We start from the raw sequence: 9,607 nt of genomic DNA, 5'->3' as shown, positions 1-9,607 counted from the left end.
GTTGAACTCTTTTGGACGGAAGTGCACAGGAGCATTGAACGGATTTTACATGTTGCAATCCCTAAGGATTTAAAGCTATGTCTACTGCGACTCCCACGTGGGGCATTAACAGACTTACCGGAATGTGATGTAAAGTTTTTGGAGAAAGCGCTGCTCATTGCAGTCCAAACGATTATGACCCAATGGATTTCAACGGATCGACCCACAGGAGGGCAATGGCATTCGCGATTAGTATCAATGCTACAACACAAGTTTTGGGCAACACAAACTCAACCGGTGGCGAAACAAGCTTGGTGTTCATCAGTGTGGAACAAATTTTGGTGGTCACTCACAGATTCTCAGTGGGACCTTATCTTAGCCACAACTGGATACAAATACATGCAATCTGGAGGCGAAAGATAGACTTCTCAGAAAGACAGAGACTCTCCTGTTGATCCTCATATATCCATATAGAGGGTTTGGTGTAGGTGTATTGGGGGGGGGGATGGGGGGGACCAATAAGATATAAAAGCACATGAGCACTGTTGGATATCATTTATAGATTGTTGTTGACTTTGTGGATATGTTCAATAAAGAAAGTTTAAAAAAAAAAAAAAAGATATAATTGCACTGGAGAAAGTACAGAGAAGGGCAATCAAAATGATAAAGGGGATGGAACAGCTCCCCTATGAGGAAAGGCTGAAGAGGTCAGGGCTGTTCAGCTTGGAGAAGAGACGGCTGAGGGGGGGATATGATAGACGTCTACAAAATCATTAAGTCTTGAACAGGTAAATGTGAATCGGTTATTTACTCTCTCAGATAATAGAAGGTAGGGATGTGAATCGTTTTAGGACGATTAAAATTATCGTCCGATAATTTTAATATCGTCTTAAACCGTTATGGAACACAATACAATAGAGATTCTAACGATTTATCGTTATAAATCGTTAGAATCGTGAGCCGGCACACTAAAACCCCCTAAAACCCACCCCCGACCCTTTAAATTAAATCCCCCACCCTCCCGAACCCCCCCAAATGAGTTAAATAACCTGCGGGTCCAGCGGCGGTCCGGAACGGCAGCGGTCCGGAACGGGCTCCTGCTCCTGAATCTTGTTGTCTTCAGCCGGTGCCATTTTCCAAAATGGCGCCGAAAAATGGCGGCGGCCATAGACGAACACGATTGGACGGCAGGAGGTCCTTCCGGACCCCCGCTGGACTTTTGGCAAGTCTCGTGGGGGTCAGGAGGCCCCCCACAAGCTGGCCAAAAGTTCCTGGAGGTCCAGCGGGGGTCAGGGAGCGATTTCCCGCCGCGAATCGTTTTCGTACGGAAAATGGCGCCGGCAGGAGATCGACTGCAGGAGGTCGTTCAGCGAGGCGCCGGAACCCTCGCTGAACGACCTCCTGCAGTCGATCTCCTGCCGGCGCCATTTTCCGTACGAAAAAGATTCGCGGCGGGAAATCGCTCCCTGACCCCCGCTGGACCTCCAGGAACTTTTGGCCAGCTTGTGGGGGGCCTCCTGACCCCCACGAGACTTGCCAAAAGTCCAGCGGGGGTCCGGAAGGACCTCCTGCCGTCCAATCGTGTTCGTCTATGGCCGGCGCCATTTTTCGGCGCCATTTTGGAAAATGGCGCCGGCTGAAGACAACAAGATTCAGGAGCAGGAGCCCGTTCCGGACCGCTGCCGTTCCGGACCGCCGCTGGACCCGCAGGTTATTTAACTCATTTGGGGGGGGTTCGGGAGGGTGGGGGATTTAATTTAAAGGGTCGGGGGTGGGTTTTAGGGGGTTTTAATGTGCCGGTTTTGCGATTTTTAGATTTTTCACGATTTTTCACGATATTTTACCCCCCCAAACGGCAACAATACGATTCCCTCCCCCTCCCAGCCGAAATCGATCGTTAAGACGATCGAGGACACGATTCACATCCCTAATAGAAGGACCAGGGGGCACTCCATGAAGTTAGCAAGTAGCACATTTAAAACTAATCGAAGTAAATTCTTTTTCAGTCAGCACAGTTAAGCTCTGGAATTCATTGCCAGAGGATGTGGTTACAGCAGTTAGTGTTACTGGGTTTAAAAAAGGTTTGGATAAGTTCCTAGAGGAAAAATCCAAAAACTGCTATGAAGGTAATTAATGAGCAATAATAGCTTGAGATCTATCTAATGTTTGGGTAATTGCCAGGTTCTTATGGCCTGGATTGGCCACTGTTGGAAACAGGATGCTGGGCTTGATGGACCCTTGGTCTGACCCAGTATGGCAGGTTCTTATCTTGTGATAGTGAATTAAACAAAATTTAAAAAAAACCCTCCATAAATGAAATAAAGGAGATCTGTAGTGATTTTCAATGGAAGAATATGAAAGGAACACTAAAATGGAATTTAAAATTTAAAAAGACTTCTTTCATCGCCCCAGGACTTCCTTGTTTTCAGTTTCCAGCCTTTGCTTGTTGTGTTAGCTTCTACAATGCAAGCATTTCTTGCAGAACCACCACAGGTGTGGGACTTTGTGTAAGCTAAGGCCGTAACCTCAGGCCCTTTTTCCAGCAAGAAGGGACCAGGCTACTTATTTTATTTTGGACCTGCAGCTGTATGAATGGATTCCTCCTCTCCTGTGTATCTGTTCAGATTGCCGTGAGGGAAGCCTGCGGCTGGCAGCTCCATAGGGTACTAATCTATTTGCTGCACAAGGGAGGAGCGAGCAGGATCCCAGCTCTGCTGGGCCTTCAGCCATTGCTCCCTCTGCCTATGCCTAAGGTCAGCTCTGGCCATGGCACTGCTGCTCTCACTTGTAATGTAATCTGAGCACGAGCTTTTTTCCATCGGCATTGTCAGGGTTTGGTAAATGCCTGCCATAGTGCTATTTAATGTACCTGAACGCTCAAGGAATTTACTCTGATTTTATGTGCAATTCCAAATATTTAAAAAATGAGAAGGGACTTTATATGTGTTTATCACATTCTGCTATACAAAGTGCTGAAGATATAATCTGGAGTCTCCTACCTACTACTTTTTTTTTTTAATATATTTTGATTGTGAAGACATACAAAAACTTTCAACTATGAATGAATAACTTCAAAAGCTTATAATTCATCATATTGTGGTGGCAAGGTTCCAAAATATCTTTAATCACAGAAACATAGACATGTTGGCAGAAAAGGACGAGGGGTCCATCCAGCCTGCCCAGCAAGCTTCCCAGGGTAGTATCTGCCGCGGCGTGCAGGTTACCCCCAGGAATCAGTCAGGGCTGCTTGATGTGCTTTGCTTAAGGACTTGGCTGCAGAAGCAGTCCTGTGGTTTTTCCTTAATGTCTGTGCATCAATATCCCAGACAGTAAAAAAAAAAAAAAAGGCATGATCTTAATTCCAATCACTGACTCCCTCAAATCTGCATTGAAACTCTGGGAAATCTATCTTTCCCCCATCAAACGACTGCTTGCTCAAATGAGCCGATCCTTAAACCCAGCAAAAACAATTTCTTATACTCCTTCCTAAAGTAAATAACCCAAATATCTTACATGTAACAACGCCGACAAACAAATATGCTATTGCTTATGAAATCAAAGACCTGAGTGTTACACTTGACAGCGAACTTAACTGCAAAAATTCGATAATCTTATTAAAGATGGGTATTTTAAGTTACACGTTTTAAAAAAAAAAAATTAAAACCACTCCTACACAACCATGATTTTAGAACAGTTCTGCAAGCACTCCTATTTTCCAAAATAGACTACTGTTTGCTCTACTCTTAGGTCTTCCTGCTTCCACCATCAGACACCTTCAACTCCTGCAAAACTCGGCTGCCAAAATCCTAACAAATACTAAATTATCAGAGCACATAACCCCAATTCTAAAGGACTCCCAATTACATCCCGATCTCAATATAAAACACTATCAGTAATTCATAAAGCTCTGTACAATAAGATGGAATGGCACACAGCAGCACTTCATTTTCACCCTCCACAAAGAACCACAAGATCTGCCAGCAATGGCACTCTGCCTATACCCTCCCCTAAATCAGAGCACCTAAACACCGTGAGACAAAGAGCCATCTCAATTGCAGGTCCACGGTTGTGGAATTCACTCCCTCAAGAGCTTAGAATGGAACCCAACACAAGAACATTTAAAAAGGGTATCAAAACCTGGCTCTTTCAACAAGCCTTCGTCTAACATCAGGCAATACATCTTACCTCACTTTCATTATTCCCATAATTCTTTTAGTCATATTACAGAATTTTTTAAGAATTTTAGTTGTTTTTACTGTATTTTATAATATTGAGTTGTATTTTGTATTGAATTATTTCTAATTATTTTAATGTCTAACATAACTTTGTTTTACTTAACTGTTTATTTTGTTTTATTGTAAACTGATGTGATACATATTTTGAAGGTCGGTATATAAAAACAAACAAACAAATAAATAAATAAATGATTCGTGTTGCTTGTCTCGGAATCCAAATTCCTCTTTCTTCCACCCCGACCTTTGAAGCAGAGAGTGTTGCAGTTGCATCAAAGCAACACTCTCTGCTTCAAAGGAGGAGTAGCCTATGGTTAGAGCAGAGGGCTATGAACCAGGAGACCAGGGTTTGGTTCCTGCTGTCGCTCCTTGTGACCTTGGGCAAGTCACTTTACCCTCCATTGCCTCAGGTACAAACTTAGATTGTAAGCCCTCTGGGGATTGGGAAATACCTGCAGTACCTGAATGTAATCCAATTTGAAGCGCTGAGAAAAGTGGAATATAAAAAATCTAAATAAATAAGGGTAGTAACTGATGCTCTGTGCATGATATCCTCATGCTTTATTTATTTATTTATTAAAGGCTTTTATATACCGAATTTCTTGATACAAATCAAATCAACTCGGTTTACATCGAACAAGTAGAAACTATAACCAACCAAACAGTAGAGACGATTTGAAGGAGAATAAAGTTACATAATAACAAGGATGTTATTATGTAACTTTATATATATATATATATATATATATATATATATATATATAATATATAATATATATATATATATATAATATATATATTGATGATATATGATATGATATATAATATATTATATATATATATATATATATATATATATAATATATATATTGATGATATATGATAATTACCTAGTTAATCTCTATCGCTCTTACTCCTACTTCACTTATTCCTAGCTACACTAGCTCCCAAGTTCAATACCCCTGTTTATTGTAACTTTGATTTTTCGACCTTTCTTATTTATGTTTACTCTGGTTTTATTTTACTTTTGGTTTTCCCCTGTTCCATGTAAACCGGCCTGATATGAATCCCATTCATGAAGGCCGGTATAGAAATGTTTTAAATAAATAAATGTGTAAACTTGGAGTAGGAAATAAGAAGGGGGAATAATGATTATAATATACATTGGAGTATGCGAGGGAGGCAAGGAGCAGTCCTCATGATAATTTGTAAACGTTCTCTTAATAATTTATTCATGCTTATCAGTTTATCAGTTCCCCAGACCCTAAGCTTCAGGGCCTTCGCTGGTTGCTGTCTGAATCCAATACTCCTTTTCCCCCTGCCATTGAAGCAGAGAGCAATGTTGGAGTTGCATCAAAAGTATCAATGCTTATTGGTTAAGGGCAGTAACCGCCACACCTGCAAGTTACCCCCATGCACAGTTTCTTCAGTTTCTTTAGGACTTAGCTGTAGAAGCAGTCCTGGGCTTTTCCCCTTATGCCTGTGTATCAGTATCCCAGACCATGGAGGTCAGGGCCCTCGCTTGTCATCTGAATCCAATTCCTCTTTTACTGCTGCCATTTAAACAAAGTAATGTTGCAGTTACATTAAAAGCATCAAAGCATATTGGTTAAGGGTAATAACCACTGTACCAGCAAATTACCCTCTTGCATGCTTATCTCATTTCTATTCTCTAGCCTTTAGAGATCCACAGTGTTCATCCCATGACCCTTCTTTCACTGTTTTCGTCTTCACCACCTCCTCCAGAAGGGCACTCCAGGCCTCCACCACCCTCTCCATGAAGAAGTATTTGCTGAGGTTTGTGCTGAGTGTACAATGCTGGAGTTTCATTTTGTGACCCCTATAGTTTATAGTTTGTTTTTTTACATACCGTCACATTAGCCATAGCCTTCACAACAGTTTACAATATAAATACAATAAAAGAAATACAATAAAACATTCAATAAACAGTGATAACAGCTAAAAGTTTAAAGGAATATTAATAAAAGAATTTAGCTGTTAAGAGAAGATAAAAACATTCACTCTTAAAATAAGTTCTATTGTTTTCTTTCCAAAGGAAAAGATTCAAAGTTTGTGCATCATTAAAACCTTTCAAATATCTGAAGGTCTATATCATATCCCCCTGCACCTGCTTTCCTCCAGCGTATACATATTTAGGTCCTTAACCTCTCCTCATAAGTCTTCTTATACTGACTCCACACCATTTTGGTCGCCCTTCTCTGGACCGCCTCCATCCTGTCTCTGTCCCTTTTGGGATATGATCTCCAGAACTGAACACAGTACTCCAGGTGAGGCCTCACCAAGGCCCTGTACAAGGGGATCATCACTTCCCTTTTCTTACTCGATATTCCTCTCTATGCAGCCCAGCATTCTTATGGCTTTAGCTATCACCTTGTCACATTGCTTCGCCGACTTTAGAGCACTAGCCGCTATCACTCCAAGGTCTCTCTCTTGTTCGGTGCACAACAGTCGTTCACCCACCATCACATACAGCTCTTTTGGATTGCCGCACCCCAGATGCAGGACTCTGCACTTCTGGGCATTGAATCCCAGCTGCCATATCTTCGCTCACCGTTCAAGCTTCCTTAAATCATTTCTCATTTTCTCTACTCCTTCCAGTGTGTCCACTCTGTTGCAGATCTTAGTATCATCCCCAACTAGACAAACTTTACCTTCTATCCATTTGGCAATGTCACTCATAAAAATATTGAACAAAACCGGTCCCAACACCGATCCCTGTGGCTCTCCATTTAACACCATTTTCTCTTCAGAACAGGTTCCATTTACCATCACACGCTGTCTTCTATCTGTCAACCAGTTTGTAATCCATGCCACCACGTTGGTGCTGACTCCCAAGCTTCTCATTTTATTCATGAGTCTTCGATGTGGGACCATATCAAAGGCCTTGCTGAAATCCAAGTAGATGACATCGAGTGCTCTTCCTTGATCTAATTCCCTAGTCACTCAGTTGAAAAAGTCAATCAGATTTGTCTGACAGGACCTTCCCCTGGTGAATCCATGTTGCCTCTGGTCCATCAATTCTCCGGACTGTAGATAGTTCACTATTCTTTCCTTCAACAGCGACTCCATTACGTTTCCCACCACCGAGGTGAGGGTAACCGGTCTGTAGTTTCCAGCCTCCTCTCTGCTCCCACTCTTGTGAAGCGGGACCACCACCGCTCTTCTCCAATCACTCGGCACCACTCCCGTTTCCAGGGATCTATTGAACAGGTCACACAGCGGACCCACCAGCACATCTCTGAGCTCCCTCAGTATCCTGGGATGAACTTCATCAGGCCCCATGGCTTTGTCCACTTTCAGTTTTCCCAGCTCTTCCCATACATTCCCTTCTATAAATGAAGTTTTGTCTACTCCACTCCCTTGCACAGTCTTCTTAATTAGCGATTGTCCTTCTCCAGGGTCTTCTCTAGTGAACACCAAACTGAAGTATTTGTTTAATATTTCCACCACATTTTGATCCTGATCAGCTTTCAATTTCTCTATAATTTTTGTATCTGACGAATGTTTTGTCACCTCTCTTTACCTCTTTGGCGATCCTTTCTTCTGCCAGACTTTTTGCTTTCTTGATTATTTTTTTTGACCTCCCTAAGTTTTACCAGATATTCTTCCTTCTGTTCTTCTTTTTGGGATCCTTTATAACTCTTGAATGCTGCTTTTGTTTTTTTTGCTTTTGTTATATCAGCCACCTCCTTTGAGAACCAGATTTTTTTTTTTATTTCTCTTTTGTTTACTTTTCTAACATATAGATTTGTTGCTTTTGTAATTGCTCCTTTTAGTTCGGCCCACTGTTCCACCATTTTCTCCCAGTCTTCTAATTCTACCTCCAGGTGCGTCCCCATTTCGATAAAGTTCGTATTTTAGAAATGCAAAATTCAGGTCTTCATGTGACTTCTCCATGTCTTATTTGCATTGTCAAACCATACCGTTTGATGATCACTGGTGCTGAGGTGGGCACCAACCCTGACATTAGAGACAATCCCCCCATTAGTGAGCACTAGATCAAGTATAACACCCTTCCTCGTGGTTTCTATTACCATGTTTGAAGAGAGCCCCTTGCAGTGCATCTACTACTATCTCTCTACTTCTGGTAGATTCTGCAGAAGGAATTCTCCAGTCTACGTCTGGCATACTAGTCTCCAACAATCAGTACTTTTTTCTTTCCTACCTTTTGGATGTCTTCGACCAGATCTCCATCTAGTTCTTCCGTTTGAATCGGAGGCCTGTAAACCACACCAGTAAAAATGGATGAACCATCATCATTTTTTTTTTTTAGATGGTCCATAATGCTTCTTTTCTACCCACTTTCCTTGCAGTTCAGTTGCTTGGTTGTTGTTCTTGACATAAAGAGCTACTCTTCCCCCCTTTTCTGTCCTTTCTTAAGTTATAGCCGGTATGGCCATATCCCAATCATGAGAATCTGTGAACCATGTTTCTGTGGCAGCGATGTCCAAGTCGGCCTCCACCATTAGGGCCTCCAGGTCTGGGATTTTATTGCCCAAACTACAAGTGTTTGTAGTCATAGCTTTCCACTTATTTTCCCTTGAGTTATTTTACTTTGTATGCACCTTTTCTGCCGATTGATGTTATTGCTTGGGGGTGACATGTCTGTATCATTGGCAATCTCCTGCCACCCCCATTCTTTAGTTTAAATTTCTGATAATATATAATCTGAATTTCTTACTTAGCATCCTCCTTCCTGCTACAATTAAATATAGGCCATCCTTACCATAAAGCCTTCTGCTCCATACACAACCCCAGCCTCCAATGCATCCAAAACCACTTTCTATGTATCAGGTTTTGAGCCAGGAATTGAAATTATTTGTATGGCATAGCTTCTCATTTCCCTTTAAATGAACAGTTAATACTTCTGAAAAGGCAATAGTCTTTGCAGTGTCTCTTATCTTTCCTGGATTTTGGAAATCTTCCTGTAGTTCATGGATACCAATTCTATTGAGGTCATTGATCTCTGCTCCACCACTCAGCTGCTCACTACAATGGCATAGGATAAATAGTTTGACTCCACAACTGATTAAAGATCTTTTGGAACTTTTCCCCCCACCATATGATGAATTATATTTTTTAAATAATTTATTTACAATTAAAAGAAAAGTTTTTATATGTCTTCACAATCAAAATATACATAAGAGTAGTATTAAGGAGATATTAGACATATGATTCTATCTTAAGTGCTTTACATGGGATTGTTGCATTGTGCTATACAAATTGAAATTGCACATAAAATGAGTGATTTTTTTTTAATTTTCACATTCTCGATCCATCCTCTTTCTCTTTGAATTTCCTATTTCTCATACATGGCCTGCAAGGATGCTCCTGTCTTCAGATTTTCTCCTACACTCCTGTACCAGCAACGGTTC

The sequence above is a fragment of the Rhinatrema bivittatum genome, chromosome 8 (genome assembly GCF_901001135.1).
Source record: "Rhinatrema bivittatum chromosome 8, aRhiBiv1.1, whole genome shotgun sequence".
Taxonomy (NCBI): domain Eukaryota; kingdom Metazoa; phylum Chordata; class Amphibia; order Gymnophiona; family Rhinatrematidae; genus Rhinatrema; species Rhinatrema bivittatum.
This window is presented reverse-complemented; position numbering follows the sequence as displayed.